This window comes from Neopelma chrysocephalum, unplaced genomic scaffold (genome assembly GCF_003984885.1).
Source record: "Neopelma chrysocephalum unplaced genomic scaffold, ASM398488v2 Primary Assembly neopelma1_188, whole genome shotgun sequence".
NCBI lineage: Eukaryota > Metazoa > Chordata > Aves > Passeriformes > Pipridae > Neopelma > Neopelma chrysocephalum.
The window spans coordinates 1,383,352-1,409,576 of NW_020897850.1; the positions used below are offsets into that span (position 1 = coordinate 1,383,352).

Sequence of the window (26,225 nt, forward strand, 5' to 3'; positions counted from 1 at the left end):
TAGTGGGTGGAAAAAGGTGGCAGAATTTTTCTAAGCAGGTAGATTGTAGTCTAACAACAAATATGCTTTATTGCCAATTGTGGTAATACAAGTGAGGACTGAAGTAGGTGCCAATGTCAGTAGTGATCTCAATATGGCAGAAATCAGAGATTTAAGGTAATGAAACAGACTCAATTATTCTACACATGATGGCTACTTTCAGTGTTGACACAGTTTTTTTTCTCCTGTCCATTCTTTTGAATCTTGCTCCTAATAACAACCACAAGAATGAGAGTAGATTGGTCCTCATTATGGAAATGGTAGTTTGGTAATAAGCTGAACTTGGTCCATTCTTTCCTTTGGATTACCAGACAACAGATCATAAATACTTTAGATGCTATAAGCCTTGACTGTATTTGAAAAAAACAGTGGTGATCTCTCACATTAAGAATCTTACTGTCCTATGTCCCATTATTTCAATCTGCTTCAGCATAAGAAAAGTGAACGCTTCATTTTGCTGTGTTATATTACCAATTTCCCTCAGTGAGGAAGTCAGCTCTTTAGGTTAATTATGGTATTTAATAATGGTAAACTAATCCATATCTACTTTATAAATCATGCTTGTTCAGCAGTGTTTCTTATTTCTCTATTAAGATTTTAAAAGAGCCCCCAGTCCAACAGCATTACAACCATTGTTTCCTCTGGAAGACAGAAAACATGACTGGCTTCATACCACACAAACTGCTTGACTGAAGGGAGGTATTACCCACCTATTTATCACCACCCAATGCTGCCATGTAAGGCTGAATGAATTTCAAAAAAAAGTTCTAGAACTGACAGGAATCTCCATAAACTTTGCTCTCTAGGAGACATAACAATAACACTCAGCCTAAATTAAGAAGTTTTTTGGTCTTAGATTGGTTCAAGCTATTCTGGGTGGAATTATGCTGGGCCTTCTGTTTTTCAGCAATCGAAGTATTATGAAAGGTCTTTTTCATAGTTCATAAAGCTCTAGAGAGGAACATAGTTTGAAGCTGAGTACAGCTACCAAACATAAACAATCAATCTTTTGCTAATTGCAACATTCAAGCTTAAGTCAAAATATAACCCCCCCCCCCCCGCAGAGCTTCTTCTTCCCAATTCCTTTTAAAAGCTGTAATCAGTTTGCAAAGTGTTTCCTCCTCTTACTTTTTCTTTACTTGCTGAATTTACACTTGTTAAATTGTCAAACTCAGGCTTCAAGGAATGAGTCTGAGAGTGAGAGAGACAAATGGATTTTTCTGTTTTTGTTTGTTTCTTCACCTTTTAGTTTTTCAGTATGGTGGTTGTGAAGAATCAGTTCTGCTTTGGAAAGATACCACTAATTTATAGTGATGGTCAGTTCAAATTGGGGCATTCAATGACCTGCAATGTTACCAAGAAAATGTTGTAGTTAGTAAGAAAATTTAGGTCTATTTACTTGGGGTGCATCACAGTAGGAAATACTCCCAAAATATAAGGAGCATTATCCAGGTAGATTTTCAAAATGAACTGATGTGGGCCTTGAGACAGGTCAGCTGAAGAAAAGTCAAAGTAGATTCACCCATAGCAGCTTATTTCAAGGGCTGCAGTGTGGCAACTCTGCAGGGAAGATGATTACCAAAACAAAACCACATCAGACCCCAAGGAAACCAAAAATACAAATATTTAGAAAATTATAGGCTTAAAAAAACCCGATCAAGCAAAAAAATCCAACCAGAGATAGAGGCCTGTGTTACAAAAATCTAAATTGTGCAGAAGAGATGTTGGAACTGATTTTTGGACAAGCTAAATATTATTGTACATGAAAATCCTTAATATTTGGATTCTTTTTGGAACTGTTTTAGTATATTAGGGACACTTTGCTCTCATGCTGCTGATACATGAATTAAGGATAGAGTAGCTCTATGTCATCTTTCACTGATACCTATCACCTGTCACTAAAACAGCATTGAAAAGTGTTGAGATACAAAATTAATGCAATCATTTTCATGGAAAATCAAAACAGAATTGTTTTTATTTTTTTCTCACCTACCAAATTCTGACACAGAAAAAGTAAGAGAAGTCTGATAATTGCCACTATAAAACATTAAACTCAGGAATAATAATAATAATAATAAATGCATCTACTTTTACTTCAAAAATGCATTTACTTTCACTTCAAAATGGAGAAAATGGGCTATTTAGATGAGTCTGCATCTGGAGGGGACATTTTCCTTTACATATGAAGAAAAGTGTAAAGTTAGGTGTATTATATACTAATTCTTACAACCCAAAAGACACAGCTGTGCTTTAAAGACACAGTGAAATTGTAATTACCTAATTTAGCTTGGTAAGAGCTACTTTTTCTTGGCTTTTTGCCCAGAAAATGTTTATTCCTTCTGCAAAAACAGCATAGCAAACTCTAAAATAGAAAAGGAACACGTTACAGAGTTGAAAAACAGAATACATTGACTATAAACGTAACATACTTTAGGATTACTGCCTTCAGTAAGAGAAATTTGCATTAATCTGTACAAAGTGAATAATATCTTGATAGTCAAAAAAAATGAAATCCTCAGTTTAGTGACAAAACAAGAGCAGGTCTTTTGGTCTTTTGAAAACCACCCCAGAAAGAATCTCCTGAGGTTCTGAGAATCTGAATGATCACTTTCAGTATTACAGAAACCAACCAGTGAACTACTCACTACAACTTTAAAGAACTTCTTGAATTATTATTAATAATGTTATCAATATAGAATATTGAAAAGGTTTTCTTAGTGAGATTTTTTTCCCCTTTTACAACCAAGAAGAAATTCTACCATCTGGCTGACCTACATAATGGTCTTTAGCTGGGATAATACTTCGGTAGAAGATTAACTAATGCAGAAGACAAGCCCTTAATTGTTTTTGGTTGCTGAGGATGAATATTTCAGAAACTTCCATCAAACTGTCAAATATTGTAATGTCTAGGCAAAATTTTTGTTTTGTTTTTTTTTTGCATAGCATAGCTTGGAAAAAGATATAGAGGTGTATGTTATTTACAAAAAAAATCACGTTCTATAGCAATTTTGGGAACTCTGCAGTCAGGTGTAATGGGACACAGAGCCTACACCATCATATCTTTTTATTTTTTACTAATATTTTGGTGAGGCCCTGGCACAGGTTGCCCAGAGAAGCTGGTAGATTTCCCATCCCTGGAAGTGTTTGAGACCAGGTTGGATGGGACCCTGAGCAACCTGGTCTAGCAGAAGGTGTCCCTGTCCGTGGCAGGGGGTTGGAACTGGATGATCTTTAAAGTCCCTTCCAATCCAAACCATGCTGTGATTCTGGGATCTTAAGTTTCTTCACGAAGTATGGAATATGAAAATTGCTGCAGGATACTGTTCCAGCACCATAATTCTAAACTTTTTTCATTCTATGCCTTTTAATGTACCGCTCATTAGGTAAGTATTCTGTTAGGTACTGACAGTGTTGTGTTCACAAGACAGATTCAGTAGTGAAATGAACCAGTTGTTTCCCCGGTTCATCCCAGTGTGGTGTGTTATTCATGACTTGGCTGCTTCCCCTTTTTTTGGCCACTTTATGCCACGACCTCTCAGCACCTTGCAGCAACTGCTCAGAGGACACAAAGGCTTATCTCCTCCTGCCCAGCCCCAGGGCTGGTGTGATCTTCACTGCCCGGCCTGCTCCTGATTTGTTTCAATATTTCTCAGTGCAAGATAGACATGGAGCTACTGGAGAGGGTCAACAAAGGATCAGAAAGATGATGAAGGGTCTGGAGCACTACTCTGATGAGGAGAGACTGTGAGAGCCAGGCCTGGTTAGTCTAAAGACTGAGAAAGGATCTCATTAATGGATATAAATATCTCAAAGGCAGGTGCCAAGAGGATGGTGCCAGACTCCCTTCAGTTGTGCCCAGCGACAGGACAAGGAGCAACAGTCATAAGCTAAAGCACAGGACGTTTTATGTCAACACGAGGAAGAACTTCTTTACATCGAGGATGGCAGAGCACTGGCCAGCTTCCCAGGGAGGGCACGGATTCTCCCTCTCTGGAGACATCCAAAACCCACCTGGGCGCGTTCCTGTGTCACCCGCTCCAGGTGACCCCGCTTTGGCAGGGGGGGTTTGGACTAGACAATATCCAGAGGTCCCTTCCAACCCTAGGGATTCTGTGATTGTTTTCCAGGCTGACACGGAAGGGAGGCAGCCGGTGCTGCTGAGCAACCACCGCCCGAGAACCAAAGGGGCAAAGGCTCCATCCAGGGCTCCGACACCGGCGCCAGGCGGCGATTCCAGCGGCATCGGGTTCCCGTGGCTGCCCCGGGAAGGGAGGATGCAGAGCCGGGTCGGGGACAAGCAGCCGCTCCCCGCGACCCTGCGCCGGGGTGTGGGGGCTGCTGCCGATTTTAGGAGCCCTCAAAACACGGAAACAGAGTCTGGTTTAGAAAAGAGACATTATTTATTCTGCCCAGCGCGCAAGGCGAAGGTTTCCCCAACTCGAACGCGCCAAAGCGTAAAAAGTCGCACCATTTATACACTGAAATTCACATGATCCCGCCTATCTAATACACATTCCCCGCCTACCTAATGCATATTTATTTGGGTGATGTAATCTTACGCAATGCCCCAAACACAAGGTTCTTTCCTTCATTAAGCAACTCCTATTGTAGAAGTTATCTGACGACATCAGTTACGTTCACAGGAGGTGAGGAAAAACCCATCCTGGGGACAGACAATTCGGGTCGAAGGCTCCAAGGTGACCCCGGGCTCGGGAGGCGGGCGGGGAGCGCCGGGAATGCACATCCGGGTGAGGAGCGCCGGGAGAGGCAGCGGGAATCGCCCCCCGCCGCCTCCGCAGGGGCCGCCCGGCAGCCCCGACCGGGGCAGGAGCTGCTCCCGGCGGGATCCCCGCCCTGCCCGCCCCGGGGATGCGGGAACGGAGCTGGGGGCGTGCGGCGGGCGGTACAGCCCGGCCGGAGAGTGGGTGCGGGTGGTGGTCCCCGCCAGCTCCGAGTTCACTTGCCTCCACCTGCCTTCCCGTGCCATCACCTGCCATCACCTACCTCCCCCTCCTTCCCCTGCCTTCCCCTGCCTTCACCTGCCATCACCTGCCTCTCCCTCCTTCACCTGCCTCCACCTGCCTCCCCCTGCCCCCCCTGCCTTCACCTGCCATCACTTGCGTTCCCCTGCCTTCACTTGCCTCCACTTGCCTCCCCCTGCCTTTACTTTCCTCCACCGTCCTCCACCTGCCATCACCTGCCTTCACCTGCCTCTCCCTGCCTTTGCCTGCCTCCACCTGCCTGACTCCCCCTACAAGCCCTCCCTGTGCCCCAGCTCACCTGCCTTCTCCTGCCTTCTCCTGCCTTCACCTGCCTTCACCTGCCTTCTCCTGCCTTCACCTGCCTTCACCTGCCTTCACCTGCCTTCACCTGCCTTCTCCTGCCTTCTCCTGCCTTCTCCTGCCTTCTCCTGCCTTCTCCTGCCTTTTGCCTCCCCCCGCCTCCACTTCCCTGCCTTCTGCCTTCACCTGCCTGACTCCTGCAAGCCCTCCCTGTGCCGCAGTTCACCTGCCTTCTCCTGCCTTCACTTGCCTGACTCCTCCTCCAAGCCCCTCCCTGTGCCACAGCACAGATACCCGTGTGCGGTGGTGGCTGTTCTTAGTGATGTGGCGTAAGGGTCGCTGCAAAAGGGGATTTTAGAAGTAGTTTAGAGGAGTAGCAGGGGCCTGCCTGCTTTCCCTGCACCAGAAAATTGGTGTCCCTGTCAACAGGAAGGCAAACCCTGTGATTAGTTCTCTAGCCCAGAGGTTGGGAAGTCCTGGCTGCGAGTTCTCTGTTTCTTCGCTTTCCAAGAGCGAACTGTACATGGCCAAGTTTTCAAACATTGTCCAGAGTCATTAATTGTGGTGAACTATCTAGTCTGATTTTTCAGAGGTGCCTAATATCTGTTACTATAAATGGAGTTAGGTGTTGAAGTATTCCTGAAGATCTCTCTGAATCTTCAGGCATCTAAAACACTTTCTACAAATCTGGTCTTTAAACAGATTAATTTTTGAGGCTTCTGATATGTACAGTAGAGTGGACTGTGTCCTCCTGATATCTCACCTGAGGAGAGGCTTCAGTGGGATACTCTTGAACTCTTACTGCAGCTTTGGTTCTTCTCAGGACACTACAGTTTATAAGCAATTTTCCTTTCCTATCTTAGCAATTCCTTTTTGCCTACGAACTGCACATCGTGAGTGCATCTTTTGCCACCTCACTGCAGTATTTTAGTAGAGCTTTGGGTAATTTCTGTCACAGTGCTTGAACACCTCTCTCAATAGACTTGCTTAATTATTTTTGCTCTCTTTGCTTTCTGGTCATTCTGCTTTCTGGCTGTTTTTCTTTTTGCTCTTCCGTGCACATTTTTTAAACGTGTGACTTTGTTCTGAGTACCTCCACATCCATGGATTGAATGTCTAAGGTAAATGTTGGTGCTGGTGTTGTAACAAAATCACAGTACTGTTCAAACAGGTGATGCCTGGATGCTCAATGAATAGTAGATAATCCCAAAGCCTTTTTCGGAACCTCTTAAAGAGATTCTTGAGAGTCTGGTGCTATTTTGAAAGGGAGACAATTAAATACAGGAGACTAGGAGATTAATCTGTGTGCTCTGTGCCTCAACATGTCCTTGTGAAGAACTGCACCAATAATGCCTTCTGCTGTTAGCCTGGGACATTACCTTAAAGCTGAGAGGGTGTCTTACTGTAGCTGAGTTGAGGAGGTAGATGGATTGTGTACACGCCCCGTTGAGACAATGAGCATCAAAATAGGATCTGTCACCTTTGGATATGTTTTTATCCAAATCATTTACTGATCATTGCTATAGTTAAGTTTAAGGCTTCCTTCAAGTTTAATTCTACTTAGAATTATTGAAAACTGAACATACCTGGGGACACATTTGCTTCTGTCAGGGTCATACATAAACTTCCTCAAGGCCCTTGAGGGGAAGCTGTGTGAGGAGTGGCTGAGGGCACTTGGTCTGTTCAGCTGGAGAAGAGGAGACTGAGGGGAGACCTCACTGCAGTTACAACTTGCTCCTAAGGGGAAGTGGAGGGGCAGGCACTGATCTCTGGTCTGTGGGGACCAGTGACAGAACACGAGGAAATGGCCTGAAGTTGTGTCAGGGGAGGTTTAGGCTGGATATTAGGAAAAGGTTCTTCCCCCAGAGGGTGGTTGGGCACTGGAATGGGCTCCCCAGGGCAGTGGGCACAGCACCAAGGCTGACAGAGCTAAAGGAGTGTTTGAACAATACTCTCAGGCACATGGTGGGATTGTTGGGGATGGTCCTGTGGAGAGTCGGGAGCTGGACTCAATGATCCTTGTGGGTCCCTTCCAACTCAGGATATTCTCTGATTCCGTGATTTGCAGACATTGATTGGCCCATGCCTCACTAGAACTCTCAATGCAGTTCAAGTTCTTTATATTAATTACAGGCTCCTTCAGGGTTTTCTGCATGTCTTTGACACCAGGGACTGTTAGGCCAACTTTGTGTTTCTTTCCAAGTGACACAAATACTGCCAGAGTTTGGTGAAGAATCTTCCTGCCTAGGCACTGTTGGCTGTTTCTGTGGTGTCAGGCTGATGATAGCCACGTTGGTTTGGAGGTGCCAAAATACAGTTATGCTGGAAAGCATATTTCTGGTCCAGAGGAACAATCAAATTGCAATCTTAAGGGCAATAACTGGCATTCTCCAAATGTTTACAGAACTGCTGAGACATCTAAGTATGGTGTCTATCTGAGCAGTTGGCTGGGTTCCTCCTGGCTTACTGAAAACCCAACTTCCAGGAAAGCTTGCAACACCAAATGGAAAAAAGTTTGTGGTATGATGGAAACAAGCTTTTTGTGAATCTTTAAATGTAAAGTTCACACCACCCTCTTGTCCATGTTCATCCGAGTCCATCCAGGTACACGAGGTTTGTGTCTGTTATGCTTGGGTGTGTTTTGTAAACTGCTGTTGTCCAGTTGTGCAGTGTTTGATGCTTGAATGCCCTTACAAGAAAGTTCTTTCTGCTTATGTAAAACTGATTTGATCATAATAATGAAGGGAAAAAAAAATCTTCTTAAACCAATCTTGATATGTTTTCAGCTCTGTTTTTTCTTCTGTGTTGGGCTTTTCCCCCAGCACACTTGAGGTTTCGGGCTGCAGACTAAATTTTAAGTCATGCAGACTAAATCCACATTTAAGTGCAGTGTAAGTGGCAGATTATCTAAGTGTTGCAGGGTAACTTTCAGACATTGTATTTTATCACATTACCCTTCATTACTTTGTTACTTTGATATTTATAATCATAAGAATGCACCAGAAATTCAAAGTGCGGGGGTTGTTTTTCTGTTTTGTCTCTCTTGTACTTCTAAAGACTTAAGATTTATGTGGAAATAGTCCTTGCTTGTGTTAGTAAAAATAAATGCCTTAAATTTGAGGGATGGATTTAGCTTTTCTGATAAGTCCTATTGCAATCCCAGTCTTCCCTTGTCCCTTTGCATCCCTTAAGCAAAGGTACCTGCTCTCCAGACCTGAGTCTCCAAAAGTGGTGCTACTTTTACAGATGAGAATTAAATGAATTCTGGGAGTTCTGTCCAATCTTTCAATGAAACCATTAAACCATTAAAAATGTAAATTCCATTATAAGGTATGCTAGAAGAAGCAGAATTGCCCATAAATTTCTTTCTGAGCAATCACAGAGGACCTTTCGAATTAAGAAAGAAGTGAATTTTTTTTTTTACTTTACGTGTACAAGTGATGATGGATATTTCTATCGATATTTTTAGGGATGTCATTTTCATTGAACTCTTCTGCAGTTTTCCAGCAGCTGGATGTGGCACCTGTGTCTGCCTTAAGTTTGTTTGCATATGTGACACTAATATTTCCTGTGATCACATCGTTACAGACACTGTCTAGTAAACTTTCCAGTCCTTTGAATCAGAGCTAGATAAATGGGCATCATATTTATAAAGCCATTTTGAATCCTCAGAAAGAGAAATATTTATCCTACCTGTATAATGCCAATAAAAGAAAAGCAGGTTTTGCTGTTTGTCATTGAAGTGATAAAAATTCAGGTTTTGTATATTTTTCAGAGAAGAACTGGAAAATGAAATGAGTTTAAGTTGTTGATTTCAGTCAGTATAAAATGTCTCTTCTGTTATATTTGCACAAAGTTCTAAGTTTAGTTTTAAGAAAATCAAGCATGTCTAAACTATAGTGCTAACTTAGTACAAATAAAAAGATCTAAAGTCTCAGGCATTTTATGGAACTCTGAGGTCTTTAAAAACCCTCACTTACTGAAAATTATATAAGGCTAAATTCTGATTTTTAGGGTTCTCACTAGCAACTCTGGTGATAGTTTTCACCTCTTTAGCACTTTCTTGCCCAAAGAACCAAATTTGAATGTTTTACCTAATCTTTGTGAATCTCCTGTCAGATCACAATACTCAAATATTAACTAGTTAGGTACATTTGCAGTTGCAGCGGAATGTTGGTCAAGTCTTGACCAATTTTTCCACCTTCAGATAGACTCCAGGAATATTGCCTCTCATTTTAGTGCAGCCCTTTTAGAAAAGATGGCAAATTTTTGTGCATATATAAAAGCTGATTTTAGGTGACTGTGCAACAGAAATGGTTGGGGCTTTTTGTTTGTTTGTTTTAGGAAAAAAGTAATTAAAATAATTATGCTGGTTTAAGGGGTGGTTCCATATTTTGACTTTTGCTTCTATTCATCTTTCCTTTGGATTATAAGGCTGTAGCAGATGTGTACAGGACAAAGCAATCTGTACAGAAGGGTGGATTACTTGTAATCCATGGAATACAGTTGGAATCTGGCGCTAAGGGCTGACAGTATTTAAAACTATTTTCTTTGGAGAGGAAGGATATAGGGTGAGCAAGCACACGTTAAGGTACAAAACATCCAAACTCAAATTATTCCAGTACTAATTGTAGCCTTGCATCTGTTACTAGAGCTGTTGATTTTACTCCAACAAAGGACTTAAAAAGGGGTTTAATGTGCTGTGTTTTATCTAGAAAAGCAGTTCACAGTGGCATCACTATCAATGTTTGAACATGCTGACTGGTTGTGTTTCAGGTTTTGTACATATTGAAGAATTGTACTCTGATTATGAAGTATTGCATTCTTGAGAGCTCTTGTGTGACAGCACAGCCATACCAAGGCACTGTAGTCTTTTAATCTGAATAAAAGCAGAAAAATACACAGTTTGCAGTCTCATCTCTTTCAAGTAACAATAAATGTGTATGAAAATGGAGTGAAAATTTTGTATTTATTTCAGTATGATCATTATGAACTGAAAGGCATGTGCTATGAGGAGCAGCCAAGGACTTTGGGTTTGTTCACTCTGGAGAAAGGGAGGCTGAGGGAGTTCCCTCCTTGCTCTCCACATCTTCCCGAGGCGGAAAAATGGGGAAAGTGGTGCTGGTCTCTTCTCCAGGATATCCAGTGACGGGATGCGTGGGAATGGCTCCAAGCTGCGTCAGGGGAGTTTTAGAATGAACATTAGGAAGCATTTCTGTACTGGGAGGGTGGTCAGACACTGGAACAGCCTCCCAGAGAGGAGGAGGTGGTCAATGCCTCGGGCCTCTCAGTGTTCCAGAGGCGTTTAGACAATGCCCTTCATGTGCTCTAACTTTTTCTGAGCCCTGAAGGGCTCAGGCAGTTGGACCAGATGATTGTTGTGGGTCCCTTCTTGCTGTAATTATTCTGTTCTGTGAACACTCTGGAGAAGAGATGCAGCTGTGGGTGAGGATACTGAGTAAGTATGAGCTGAAAGGGTTGACAGATACTTGCCCTAAGCTATTTTCTAGAAAATAACTGCTGTAGATGTACTTGCTGTTGCACATGTCCTTTTGGGCAAACTGAGTGAGGGCAGAATATGGAAGAAGGTGGGCAGGGTTAGAGATGCTTCAATCTGTTGTTACATACCCAGAATAGGTACTTGCTTTCTGGGGAAGCCTCATTAATCCCTGCTGAGGGCTTTTTGTTGTGTACAAAGGGGTCTCTCTGTCAGGAACAGCTACTTTTAAAGTCCTGGAAGCTGCTCAGGGATTGCCCTATTCCTTCATTGGGCAAAGCATGTTCTTCAAGATTATGACATGTAGGTGCCTCCCACAAATGAAGAATTGGGCTTCTCCATCCACATACTTACATGAGACGTGCCTGCTGCAGTGCTGATGAAAGCTTTGGAAATTTCAATGGATAAGTGGACTTTCTTTTGGCTTTAGGTCAGCATTTAACAGAATGGTAACATTAAGCCAACACAATTCTGCAGCACCTGATTATATAAACTGATCCCAGTTTGATTCAAGCTATGGGGTAAAGCATTAGGAAAAATTTAAAGGAGGCAATTTTTTTTTTTCTCCCACACAAATACATTCTGAGATAAGCTGACTCCGTTTTAGAAATGGGTTGTGGAGTCCCACAGAGTCAGTAGTTGTTTCCTGAGACTCTGGTGGATCTCAATTTTCGGTTTGTTAGTGTAGAATATGCACTTTCTGTCAGTGTTCCCAGTATGCTTTGCTAATGTGTATATGTATCATTAATGTTACTACTAATGAAGTAATGAAATGTTAAACCAAAAAATGTAAATATTTTATTATTTTTTATTAAATTTTATTTTTTTTTAACTAAACATTTAAAAAAAAGTAAATTTAAAAATGTATTGCCAATTGACTGTCTTGTTAAAACTTACAGGACCACTCATGTTATAGAGAAGCAGGATATGGACTGTAATTTGCTTTTAACTGCCTGTGGAGGTAAAAGAAAGCATTAATAGGATCATATCATCATTGAGGAGAGGCTGAGAGAATTGGGATTGTTCATCCTGGAAAAGAGAAGGCTTCAGGGTGACCTAATTGTGGCCTTCCAGGACCTGAATGGAGCCCACAAGGAAGATGGAGAAAGACTATTTCCAAGGGCCTGGAGTGACAGGACAAAGGGGAATGACTTCAAACTGTCAGAGAGCAGGTTTAGATTGGATATTAGGAAGAAATTCTTCCCTGTGAGGGTGGGGAGGCCCTGGCACAGGTTGCCCAGAGAAGCTGTGGCTGCTCCATCCCTGGAAGTGTTCAAGACCAGGTTGGATGGGGCTTGGAGTAACCTGGGATAGTGGAAGGTGTCCCTGCCCATGGCAAGGGGTTGGAAAGAGATGATCCTTAAGGTCCCTTCCAGCTCAAGCCATTCTATGATTCCATGAGTGAAGTTGTTCTAAGAGACTTAATAGAAGTTCTTTTTTTTATGGAATAGAATGAATAATTTGCTATTGGTTAAATATAAAGAAAATGGTTAAATGTAAAGAAAATAGTTAAATATAAGTTAAAAAATATAAGCAAACATTTTATGCATAAGCTGAGAACAGATTATACTATGATTTTATAATTAGATTTCCAGATTGGGTTGTATCTGTTGTTGACACAGTTCTTTATTTTCTGGAAGTGTGTACCTTTTGTCTTGTTTGGTTCATTAGCCCTTGTTTGGAACACCTGGATTTCAGAAAGGCAGTATTTTTCCCTCAGATCTTTGAAAGTCAGTTTTCATTCCTTTTCCACGTTAGGTTTGCAATTACTGTGTGAGTAGTAGTAAAAAAATGGAAAGGATTTGATCTCTGGTGTGGTAGGAATTTGTGGCCAATGACAGTCCTGTTATAAAAATGCCAGTCTTCTGTGTGGCAAGGAAAACTTTCTATGCCTCACTTCTAGGGGAATTACAGACTGACTTTGGGGAACTGTTTGCTAAGATGAATTTAAAAAATATACTCACTGTTGACAGCTTATTTTTTTAAATGACTTTTTCAGTAAGATAAAGATGCTGTGTCATCAAACGTGGATCAAAGAAAAGTATGAGGACAGTTGGTACCCCTTTGAAATGTGTTTTATGCCTTTCTATTCTCTAAACAGCAGCAGTCTTCATGTTTGGTTAATGGTGGCTGCAAAAAGTGAATATAATTCCCTACAGTGAAGCAGGTTGCTTAACCTCACCTTGAAAGCAGTTTAACATTTAAAAAATAAACTGAACAAACCCCATTCATCTGAGAAGCAGAAACTAACCATCCCTTGTAGCAACTCATAAACAGTTTGCACTCAATATACTAGATTATGAAAGGATTCTCTGTAACAATGTTACTAACCTTAAAATTAGAATTTCATAAGTAATTTTTTTTTTGTCTCCTTCCCTTGGGATTTTATTCTATTGAAGTAATTCAGCATTGAATTTGAAGATTCAAAATAGAAAACTTCCAAAGGTTTGGAAATGGTTTTGTCGTGCCAGGTTGTTGTAAATAGCTGAGGGACCAAATTTGAACTTCAAATAGGGGACATAAAAATAGTACTTATTCATTGCTAGTCAATTCTTTTCTCTTCCAGGCCTGCAAAAAGGCAGCTTTTTATACAATGGAAAAGAACACTGACTGTGATTTTCTGTCAATATTTCTGAAAACCCTGTGAGAGAATTTCTACCTAGAGGTTATTTGGTGGTCATTCATATGATAGTGAGTCCTTAACTCAGTTTGCAGTGGAAAACTTAAAGTGCTGAACTGCTAAACCAAAACTGAAGTGTTTTGAACATTGATTTAGAAGCCCAGATTAATAATACACTTTTGAAATTGCCTTGATGTCTATGTAAATATGTATAGATCCCCTTGATAAGTAAAAATAAATGCTAAATTCACTCTTAAGCCACTCCTGTCCTGCTTTCTGTTAGAGGTCCTATGGAATGGTTTATTTTTTGATGTTTCAGAGCCAAAGAAGACAGTAGACAACTTGTGTGCGGTGCTTGTTCCTAATTGTATTTACTTTTGTTTTTGCTACAGTGTAATGTCTTGCACAGAATTGGCTGTTTGGTAAATAAGAAGGTGGTTTTGAACCATGATGCCAGTGAGAGAGCCTTTTATTTAGAAGAAGTATTTGGCTGTAAATCAGTTTCAAAGACAACAAACTGCGAGGAGAAGAATAAGAAAGAACCGTCTTTTCTTATTTTAACTACAGCTGACACCTTCATAGAATGAGGGGCACTAATAAATATATGTAAAAAAATAATTAGAAAAAGTTTGATCTGTTTGCAACCTGTCATCTAATACCATGAAGACATTTTGTTGCTGACAAAGCTTTCTGTACATGCTCTAGACTTTGAACTTCTCTTAGCTTGTAAATAAGTAAATGTAAGTTCATTCTGTGTCTCCCTAAGGTTTCTGAATAAGGTGAACAAAGGTAAAAGCTATCCAGTATTCTGTGCATTGTTGCCAAAACTTGGTCTTGTAGTTCTTTACAGTTGAAATTTTTCCTCATTAAATACTTTGCCAGAACACACTGCTAGAATTGATTTATTTTTATCTTGAGGTGGGCTCGAGAGAAATATTGGAATTGTATTACTTTGGACTTGTTTTAGTATTCATTTATACTAAATACCTACATTTTTACTTAAATATCTTTCATTTGTTGCAGAACACAGGACAGGGATGTTTGGGATTTTTTTAAATTTCTGAGGAAAAGAGATCTACAGTCAACTTCTTTGTGCTAGGCTTGCTTTTCTCAAAACTTTAACAACACTTTACTATGTTACCATTCCTGAGCTTAGTGTGTGTGTATAGAGAGAAATAAACTGGAAATCCTGTCTCTGAGGATTGGAATTTAGTGTAGTTTTAGATGGAAAACAAAATATTTTAGCATACATTTGCCAGTTAAGCTTTTGAAAGGACTTTCCATGTGGTGCAGCTTCTGAAGTAGTACAATAATGAGCTTCCAAAGAGGTTTCCATGTGATGTGTGCCACAGTCGACTTGCTTTTTAAGCTGCCAGAGTGAAAAATCAGTATCTTGGCCTGATCGACCATAGATTGAAGAACAGTTGTGCTTAGTTTGAAATCATGGAGTTGTTAGGGTTGGAAAAGACCTCTGAGATTGTTGAGTGCAGCTGTTAACCCAGCACTGCCGTGTTCACCACTAAACCACGTCCCTGAGTGCCACATCTACATGTCTTTTAAATACCTCCCGGGTTGGTGAATGCCCTGGGCAGTCAGTGCTTCACCATTCTTTTGCAGAATAATTTTTTTCCCCTGATATCCAACAAAAACCTCTCCTGGTGCAACTTGAGACCGTTTCCTCTCGTCCTGTCACTTCTTACCTGGGAGAAGAGCCTGACCTCCACCTGGCTACAACCTCCTTTCAGGGAGTTGTAGAGAGTGTTGTCACCCCTGAGCCACCTCAAGAGAAAAATAAATCAGTTCTAGCAGTGTGTTCTGGCAAAGGGATGAGGAAAAGGCTGAGGTGCTTAATGCCTTCTCTGCCCCAGTCTTCAACAGCAAGACTAATTTTCCTCATCCCTCGTCACTGTGTTTCCTCCTGCATCTGATAAAAGATGGAGATTTAGCCCTCCTTTTGTTGCTGATGTGTTTGTAAAATCCTTTTTGTATTGTCTTTTATGGCAGCAGCCAGATTAAGTTCTAGTTGGGCTATGGCCCTCCTAAATTCCTCCCGGCAGAACCTCACAACGTCCTTGTAGTCCTCCTGAGGCCTGTCCCTTCTTCCAAAGTTCATAAACTCTCATTTTTTTCTCCCCTCAGTTCCAGTTAAAGCTCCCTGTTCAGCCAGGCTGCTCTTCTTCCCCAGCAACTCATCTTTTGGCACACAGGGATGGCCCGTTCCTGCACCTTTAGGATTTTGCTCGTGAAAAATGTCCAGCCTTCCTGGTCTCCTTCGCCCTTTAGGGCTGCCTCCAAGGGACTCTGTCATCCAGGCTCCTGAATACTCCTTTCCAGAGTATTTCATCTGCCTCTTCATCCTGGCTGGGTGGGCTACAACAGACTCCCACCAGGACATCTGCCTTGTTGGCCTTCCCTCTGACTCTTACCCAAAACACTCAACCCTATCACAGAATCATGGAGCTCTGGACAATCTGACATACAGGGCTACCCCAACACCTCTCCTTATGAAGAGTTTGTAGCCATCCATTGCAGCCCCTCCACACGTGTGAGAAATCCTGGTTTTCAGTGAAGTCTTGTGGCCTGTGATGTGTTCTGCCTGTGGGTCCTCACGGTTTTTTCTCATGGGAAAGTTTAGTTTACTTCTTTTCAAGTTTTTTCAAGGTTTTCTCTATTTTTTCTATTTTCTTCCTGGACATTTGATTAGCACTGATGTGCAGCAGCGTTGTAAATTGATTGTGGAAAGGGTCTCAGAAACTGAGTTTAGAACCACTTTTGTTTAATCCACTTAGAAATGATTCCTACAGAAATTTAGTATTATGAATGATAAAATGAGATGTTTACAGTCCAGGATCAGATTAATTTTATCATTAGAAAATGAAAAATAGTTTCTGCTTTAGGATTTTTGGGAATACATTTTTTCTAGTTATTGGGTGCTTACAGCCATATAATTTTATTGATATTGAAGGTACCTGAGGTTTGATGAAGTTACCCTTATAAATGAATTCATGAATTGCCTTTAATGTTTATAAAGAGGCCTGACTTGCCCTTTATTGGGGTTGAATGAGCAATACTGGTTTAAGAATCACATTTTCTTCAAAAGGATAACAGACATTTTGGAAAATTCAAAAACATAGGCAAATTGGCAAATTACATTTATTTTTTGGAAACTATTAAATTTAAATTGACTGTATGCCCTGAAGACTTTGCTATGCATAGATCCTTTTTGTTTTATTATCTAAATGTAAGTGCATGCTTCTCTCTTTATAATATATATATGTACATACACGTATGTTGCCCTAGTGCACAGTTGAACAAAGAAGTTGATTTTTTGGGGTTTGTTTTGTGTTTGGTTTTCTTTCTTTTTTTTTTTTTTATTATAGCAGGCAGAAATGATGTAGTATAAATGCTTAGTATTTTCAGTGCACACTTTTAGGAGTAAACCACCTTTGTCATGCATTTGAAAGGGGCCAAGGGAACACTGTTAGAACATGAACTTGTCAATAAAAGGTTTCAAAATGTTTTTACAGGGGTAAAGACACTGACCTGCTAGAGTGCCATAATGTATTTAGGAAGATCCTGTGTTTAGGAAGGATTTAGAAGGTTACTTTATCTAGTTCTTGTGATGTGAACTGTATTAAAGACATGTTTTTAGTAAAATGGATGAATACTGAGAAGCGAGAATGCTCAAAAATAGTTATTAAAAAATTAAGTCACTTTTTATTATTGCTGATCTACCTGGTATATGTAAAACACACTCAGAAATTGAGTGATTCTCTTTCTAACACACTTGAATAGCCACCAAGCCAGGCTCTTTCTGAGCAGCTGCTCTCACGAAATGGGCTTGGATTTCTTAAAATTAATTTGGTATTTTGTATTAAAAGAGGGGTTTTCTTTATTCCTATTTAGTTTTATGTTTTATGATAGTAATTTTCTGTATAAGTTGTGCAGTCAGCAATATTTGTCCTGGGGACAATAATAATGTGATTATAGGAGTAAATCTAACATACTACTCATATGTGACGAAAGATGTGATTGTTTCTGTTAATTTTTTTTTTAATAATTGTATATTTTGGAAGGTGACTGGATCAGCTGAAATTGTCCATTCACATAGATTTTTTTTTTCCTCAAAGTCTCTACAGAAAATTATAGTTATCACCTGAAACTCTTAATTGCCAAATGCTATTTTTTAATTGCTATTGAGTGTAAGTGTAGGGTATTAATGGTTATTGTTCAAATATTCAAGTTTTTTCTTGCTGACTTCAGTCAAGCAAAAGTTGCTTTCGTTGGGAATTTTGCTGACTGAGGACTGTGTAATTGCACAGTAATTAATGTAGTTAAAAGATATCACTCTACATGTAGTTTACACTGTGAAACCTGAATGTTCTCCTGGTTTTCTCAGCGTTGCCAGAAGGGATACTTTTGCATAGTGATTTCTGGATAAAGTTCCATAGTTCTTTTTAAACAGTGCTGGTTTCAAAAGCCATTAAGCTCTGTGAATATATAAGGCCCTTGTTACCTTAAATAATTCCATACATTCTCAAATATATCCAATTTCACTATGTGCATATATAAATAAGTAAATGTCCTCTCCAGTTTGTTATTATTTTGTTCTTTTAAATGTATTCTACATGCGTGGCAGTTTTATACTTTAGGATTGGATATCTGTTAGTCATATACATTTACTTCCAGTTTAACAAAGGTCTTGGAGGATATGCAAAATTGTGATTTAGAATAAATTGCAAGGGAGAAAGAACAATTGGTTTCTGTTGGACTGGGAGGACATGGGGCATTTTGAATTAGGCCCACCCTGACGGTGCCTACCTTCATAAACTTTGTGCATCCAATTTGTTCTGCATCTTAGCTGTGAGGCAGTGTGTGTTTTGTGAATTATTTCAGGCTTTTGGGGTGTGTGCATGGTACTGTAATATGGGGATGGACGTTCTTACTCATCCAAAATCCACTTTGCCATCAGTGCCATCACTGCTGCACGGAGCAGTTCCTGGAGAAGGCAGCGGCACTTTTGGAGTTGATCAGTGTCTGCTTAATGAGACAGCAGAATATGGGCATTTTTTTCCTATTTCTGGAAGGATCTGCTTGCTAAGCCTTGTTATATGATGATACTGTAACTGAAATAAAATTGAGGAGAAGTTGTGGAGATCTTGGAAAAAAATTGATGCTTCTAGAGCGTGCTTGGCACGTTCCCTGCCTGGGTCTGTAGGCCAGCTGGGGAAGGATACAAAATTAAAGGGATTATAGGATGGGTGGAAAACCTGGCTGGTATCTTGCTGTCTGTTTGGGGGTGTGGGGAGTTTAACTCTTCTTGAGTGAGAAAAAACTTTTTCTTGATTGTTAACTGATGTGTAATGTCCTTGGTATCAGTGCCCTCCTCACATATTTGGTGCTGGCAACTTGCTGGGTATGGGAGACACTCTCAGAAAGTGTCTTCCTCTTTCTGAGATGGGCATGGTAGTGCTTACATGTCCTTGTCAGAAGCTTTAGGACTAGAGAGGAAGAATATTCTAGAAATGCATAGTAGGTATAAAGAATCAGCCTGGAGAAAGAAATTATTTTAAAGCATTGCATTCTGATTAAAAGAAAAGTATTTAGGTGTTGAGCCCTAATCCCATTTTCATTCTGGCCTGATCTGGGATTCCAGCTTCCTCAGTGTATAACAAAGGCATAGATGGCAATCAGCCTTTTCTGTGAGAAGTAAATATTAGGTGTTTTTTTATTGCAGCAGACATATGTTATGATAATATCTGTGTGGTCAAAGGTCACCTGATGAAAGTGTTGTGCTCCAAGCTTAGGAGTAGACCAAAAATGAAGAAGGAAAAAAAGAAAGGTAATGTGCACAGACATTCTGGCAGTAATGTTTTCTGCTGGAAAGCACATTAGCATTTTCATTTTACTTGTTTGTGGGTTGTGAGTTGGACAACGTAAAACCTTTTCAATTTGCTTCGTAAGAATCGTATGGAAATGAGTTTCAAATCACATCTTGAGTTGGTTCTCCATGAATTGAACCATATCTTCAGGAGAGTGTGAAAAAAATCAAATTAATCTGCTCAATATGTGAACAAAAAGTCATAAGTCTTCTTTTTAAGTATTGGTAGAGGGAGAAAAAAGTGCAATGATGGTACTTTCTTCTTTCTATGTGGGATGGATAATGCCTGGTCTTTTCTGCTTCTAACAGTATATCCAGAGCTTGAAGAACAAAGGATTAGAAGGGTTTTTTTAAATGACCAGTCATGTTTTATTTCATTTTTTGGATTTAACTTTCACAGAATCTGATTTTCTAGTGGGTGATTGATGGGAAACAAATATTATTATGGTTATCTAAGGTGTTCTGTTTCAAGACTAGCAACTGAGTCATAAAATCACTAAGGCTTGTAAATCTGAGAGATAATTCTTATTAATTTTGATAATATCATCTCACCTCAGAGAAATAGCTTAATATCTTTTTTCTCACCTCAAATTAGTACCATGTCCCTGGGAGATCTACTGTACTTTCAGGGTTTGGAGGAAATGAGGGGTTTTCTTAATTGGAAAAGTGAGTCTTCCTGTTCATTAGGAGACGTACAGTAACAATAAAGGAATGCTGTGTGTTTTTACTGAGTGTAATTGCTATCACATCTTGTTTTGCTTGATAGAGGTACAACGTGCAACTAGTTTTTTTGGAATTTTTGTTGGTTGGTTTTTTTTCCCTCCAAGTGTCCGTGATCACCTCTCACCATTTTTAACACAAAGTTAGAATAATATGCTACAAACTGACATTTTGCAGTTTTTGTGAACTATCTATATACAAGTTAAAGGAAAAAAAAAGTCTTTTTCATAATATTTTACTATCAGATCTACTGAGCATCCTTTATCATTGGACCTTTACTATTTTATTTTCTTTTTAATTAAGGGAAGGATTCTTTTTCTGGTGGTGTTGATTTTTAGCATCAGTGATTCACTCAGCACCAGATTTTCCTAGGCAGTGCATCATGCCAAAACCCTGGTATTATCCCGTGCTTTGTTTAGTTGGGGATTTTTAAATTCTTCTTTTCCTATAAAGAATATATCTCCTCTTAATATGAAAGGTCTTGGGCGCTCTTTTAATAACATTAATGACATTTATTAGTACAAGTTACCACACATCCATATGAGCATGTATTCAAAGACTTATGTTTTTGTTTGACATGTTGTTATATTAAATTGTGTTGCTATGATGCTCTTACTGTTACTAAGGTTGTGTCAAACCTTCTATTTTCACATACCTGTTCTGTGACAAAGTTCCCTTGAGGCAGAACTTGGTGGCCTTTGCTCTTGTAAAGCTTGTATCTTGTACAGACACCTCTTTTTATGTTCTGTTAAAACACATTACAGTGATTTGCAGGTAAAAAGAATTAATTACATTCAGTAACATTGGATATTAACAGAAAAAAAATGGAGAAGCAGAAGTATTTCAGTTGTTAGTCTGAATTCTTGAAGCTTAATAGTATTTTAAATGCATTTCAAATACCTGTGATGCTTCTGTTTTACTTTTAAACCCTCTATTTCTTTATTTATCAAACATGAACTATAGAAGAAAGACCTCTGTTTTACCTAGCATTCCCAAATCCTTAACAGCAGGTGTTTCTGTGCTATTTATCTATTTGCTTCTGAGTAAAAAGATTGTTTTCATGAATAAGCACTGTACAAAAATTAAGCATACAGTTGGAGGGCTCACTTGCATGAACTGCTTGGAACTGATATCTAGCTCTTCTCATGAGAGGGAAGCAATAAATAGCAAAGCACTGTAAATATCAAGGCCAAGAGGAAGATACAGACTGAAACTACTGAACCTGTCTCCAAGAGCCATTCATTCATTATGAAATGTTAGACTTTTCTCTTTGAAAAAAAAGTTGTTATTTGTAGATATCTTCGCATATTCACAGTCAAATTGTGTCACTTAATGACTCTTAGGGAGGGTTTTGAATGAATTAACGAAGTGTTTTATTACTTCCAAAGAAGAAATATCTCCATGCAGGTTTTTTCCTGTCAAGATTTTTTTTTTAATGCTAGAAGTTCACATCAGCATTCTTCAAGAAACATTTCTGTTGAGTACAGAGAGTAAAACATTTTGTCTTTTAAATCAGGATGAAAATATGTCATAGAATTATAGAATCACAGAATGGTTCGGGTTGGAAGGGCCCTCAAAGATCTCATTTCAACCTCCCTGCCATGGGCAGGGACACCTTCCACTATCCCAGGTTACTCCAAGCTCCATCCAACCTGGTCTTGAACACTTCCAGGGATGGGGCAGCCACAGCTTCTCTGGGCAACCTGTTCCTCCCCACCCTCACAGGGAAGAATATCCTCCCAATATCCAATCTAAACCTGCTTTCTGTCAGTTTGAAGCCATTCCCCCTTGTCCTGCCACTCCAGGCCCTTGGATGTAAATAGTCTCTCTCCATCTTTCTTGTAGGGTCCCTTCAGGTACATTTCACCAGGCTTCTGCTATTTTTGTCCCTACAACAGTGAAGATCCTGGAGGTACTCTTTCCCTTTCATGCTTCTCTCTTGAAGTTGGTTCATTTGTTGTTAACAAACCCAATCGTAAATGATCTGGGGTAGTTCTTAGCACAGTTCAGCTGAAGAACAATCTCAAAGATGGATCACTTGGGCTTTTTTAATTATGCTGTTCTAGATAAAACTGAATCATAGAATCATAGAATCAGCTGGGTTGGAAGGGACCTCTGAGACCATCAAGTCCAACCCTTGACCACTACCACTGTGGTTCCCAGTCCATGGCACTGATGCCACATCCAGTCTCATCTTAAAAACCTCCAGGGACAGAGAATCCACCACTTCCCTGGGCAGCCCATTCCAATGGCTGATCACCCTCTCTGGAAAGAATTTCTTCCTAATATCCAACCTAAACCTCCCCTGGCAGAGCTTAAGACCTCTTGTCTTGCTGAGAGTTGCCTGGGAAAAGAGACCAACCCCCACCTGGCTCCCCCCTCCTGTCAGGGAGTTGTAGAGAGTGAGGAGGTCTCCCCTGAGCCTCCTCTTCTCCAGGCTGAACAGCCCCAGCTCCCTCAGCCTCTCCTTGTAGGACTTGTACTCGAGTCCCTTCCCCAGCCTTGTTGCTCTCCTCTGGACCTGCTCCACTGAACCATCCATGGAAGAGACATTTGGAGGTTTTCTAATCCAAACTTCTGCTTAAAGCAGGTCTAATTAGAGCAGGTGGCTCAGGGCCCTGTCAAGTTGAATTCTTTCTGATTATCTTCAGGGATGAAGAGTCCACCCTGTCTCTGGGCAGCCTGTTCCAATATCTGGTCAGAATTTTCACTATTCCAACTTCTGTCCTGTGGATTTTGTCCATGGATTTCTGTGAGATATGAGAACAGCTTGGCTCTGTCTTTTAGAGGACTGTGCTCAATTTATGATTTCTGGTACAATAAGAATACTTAAAATATGAGAGTTTTCACTATACCATGGCCACTTTTGCTCAGGCATTTGCCTTTGTTGTCTGATCTCTCTGACCCAGCATATGACAAGTCATGCTTTTCTTACCTTTTTTTTTTTGGTGTAGAATACAAACACAAACTAATTTCTAGGGCTCCTGATTGTCATTAATCTGAACTAGGATTTCAGAGATTGTTGATCTGGACTTGATTAATTATAAGTATTGCCTGGCTGTGCATAACAGAAATGTTTAATTCCAGTTGAATTCAAGCTACTTTCTGAGATTTTTTTGGAGGTGTATGGAAAGAAGGCTTTGTGAGAGAAGGGGGTTTTCTTTCCTCCAAGGCAAATATGTTTGAATTGTATCAGCTTCATCAGAATTCCCACAGCAGTTTATGTACATTTTGTAAGAATGTGTTGCTTTGGAAGTAAAAAGATCTTTGTGATATGGAAAACTTAATGAGGGCCATTAGAGAAATTTAAAAATTAGTTTTCTGTGTGATTATTTTCATAGTGAAGCAAAACCTAGCCTTTCTGTGTTCTGGTCACAAGAAACCAATTATGGTGAAGTCTGAAGATGTAGGAAGGACTCTATATAAAATCTTGAGTTAATGAAGTTGTTAGATTTGTCTTGAAAAAGTGTCTATAGATTGTGCAAAAAAAGAAATATACTGAATAATACCGTATTTTTATACTTCTGCTGGAGCTGATAATATATTATTTGAACTCATCTAGAAAGAAGAAGTTGGCATTTTCTAAGTAGATTATTCTTAAAGTTGTGAGAAGCTGACAAAGAATCATGGGCTAAAATTTAAAAAAAGATCCTCAGTCAAGAAGTACATTCGTTACTCTAATTACTTATGTCAATAGGTAACCCTCTGAAATTAAATCCATATTTGTCTTGTTAGAGATTTTATTTTGTTTCTTTCCCCTGGCCATGGGTAGTTCTCAGTGACCAAAACGTTGGAAGCCAAAGTACACAAACCTTTCCTCCATTCAGCCTTTAAACTGAAAACATGTGCTAAAAGTACCACTGTGATACTTGCAAAGTCTTTCCTGCTGGATGACACTGATGGTCACACAGGGAATCCCCATGTGGTCCATGGGTTGTGGTCTGGTGGAGAGGCAAAAATGGTACATGCATGTGGTGGATTCCCACCTCAGGAAATACTCTGCATTTGCCCTCTGCAATTATTGCTGAATCACAAGCAGAGCAGCATTTCAGACGTTGGCCTCGGGTTCACACCTGATTATTGATCCAGAAGAAATCATGTCTCTCCCAATTTATGTTTATTTTTTCCTATGCATAATTGTACACCACGTGTTTGATGATTTTCACGTATACACAGATTTCACAGGACGTGGTTTTTCTAGTTTTCTGAGTTAGTTTCTTCTAGGATGTCTCTGAGGAGGTGCCAGGTCTTGAATACATTTTCCACACAAGGCTGTGGTAGTGGCTTTTTTTTTGTTTTTTCTCTCCTGTGTCTGAAGTGAATTTGGAAACTGGTACCTGCCTTCTCTGTAGAAGCTCTCAGAGCCCCTTTTCCTCTTGTGGGTAGAAGTGGAACTCTTGCTTTCTTTTTTGAATAGCTGTGTCTGAACTACAAAAGTGAAGTGGACTTGGAATCTGCACTTTATTGTTTTTTTCCTGATTTAAGCACTGTTTAAAAAGGGCAATAAAAAGTGTTTACTGAAGAAGAGTGCCCTCACCTTCTAAACCACAAATTTTTGTGGCATTGGTTTTGAAGATTATCTTAACACCAGTTTTTGTGGAATTTCTGGGATTTTTTTTGTCATATTAATTCAGTACTTTTCAGACAAGAATATTATTTGTAAAAATTATTTTTGTTCTAATTTCTTTAATAAAGGCTATATACAGCTAAAGAAAAAGGTGTGTTTATTAGTGTTTAATCATATGCTATGGTTCTTTGACCTTCGAAAAAAGGCTTTTTAAAGTAATAGTGGAAAGGCAGTTACAGAAGTCTTACAGATTGCATTAAATGGTCTTGTTACATGAAATTGGTACAAAGGCCACAGCTTTTGCTGGTGCTGTTTTGCTACTTACAACACTGGTATGTAAAAGTAGAGTTAAATTATTTTGAAGTTATTGATGGTGCTGTGTGTGGAATATCACCTCACAGGATGTAGAATCTTACATGCTTCTTCCAGGTTCTGGATCTTTTGGTCCAGGGGGTGTCTCTTGAGAAAAGGACTAAGTGGTAAAAAAAAAAAAATGTTGTTATTGGTTTGTTTCTTTTTTGGTTTGGTTTTGTTTTTTTAATTTCAGGTTGGGTTGTGTAAGGTGTCCTGAGGTGCTTTCCAAACTAAATTTGTTCTGTGATTCCTTGGATGCTGTATTGGTTTATTTGGGCTGGGAAAGAAAATCAGTTACAAAGGGCCAGACTTTCATTTTTCTTAAAAGTACCATAGCTTTCAGTTGAATCAATTGTAATATAAGCAGCTACTGCTGTAAAATAGTTGGATTTGCATCTACTTTCTTTCATTTTTTTTAGAAAGGTTTTAGTATTATTAGAATTTAGTAAGTGTTTATTAAGTCAGTACTGGCATTGAAATCATAAAATAATTTAGTTTGGAGAAGAACTTCAAGATCACGGAGTCCAACCATTAACCTCCCACTGCCAAGCCCACCACTGAGCCATGTCCCCAAGTGCCACATCTGCATGTCTTTTAAATGCCTCCAGGAATGGTGATTTAACCACGGCCCTGGGCAGCCTCTTCCAGGTCCTTTTCTCCAGGCTGAATGAACCAGCCTCACTTCCCAGGAAAAAAAATCACCGTGACATGTTCTGCCTTGTCTTCTTTTCCCCCATAACCTTGAAGTATCTTCCTTTAGGATGTGATTGGGAATGCTTCTGTCATGTATTCAAATAAAGGTTGCTACTTGCCATATCACTGTGCCTTTCACCACGGGAGCTGACATGTTCTAAATTCATTTTAATTTCCATATTCTGGTCTTTCTTGGGCTGTGTAACCTTTGGGATATGTGTATGCTGTAATAAAATTTTCTAATTAATGACTTAGTAGCCACTATAAGTTTTTAACATGCCAAATGTTTATCCTGCAGCTGTAATTGATATAGATCAGGAGAAAGGTCTGTATCAGTATGGGTAAAAAGAAGAAAGTTTGTACCTGTCTTAAAATTTCTAAGAGGTACTTGAAGTTTTAGTGGGAGACCCATGAGGAAAAGAGCATGTGAGCTGGTTAGAACTTAGTGAAACAGAGATTTATCATCTATTCTGGTCTTTATCAGACCAGAGGTATTGCCAGTATACACACTTTCTAAATCACTACTATTTTATTTTATTTTATTTTATTTTATTTTATTTTATTTTATTTTA

General features: G+C 39.8%; 1 protein-coding gene across 6 annotated transcripts in view; it reads left to right on the forward strand.

Annotated features, from left to right (window-relative positions):
* The first annotated feature begins 4,539 nt into the window (after nt 1-4,539).
* Nucleotides 4,540-26,225, forward strand: part of CCDC91 (coiled-coil domain containing 91) — a 121,564-nt gene continuing 99,878 nt past the window's right edge. For 3 of the 6 annotated variants that reach the window (XM_027702516.1, XM_027702512.1, XM_027702514.1), the window contains exon 1: nt 4,540-4,685. The gene's annotated coding sequence lies outside the window, so the exon portion shown is untranslated. Of the gene's footprint in view, nt 4,788-26,225 lie in introns of all 6 variants that reach the window. The other 3 variants (XM_027702517.1, XM_027702515.1, XM_027702513.1) reach the window with 3 other exon arrangements.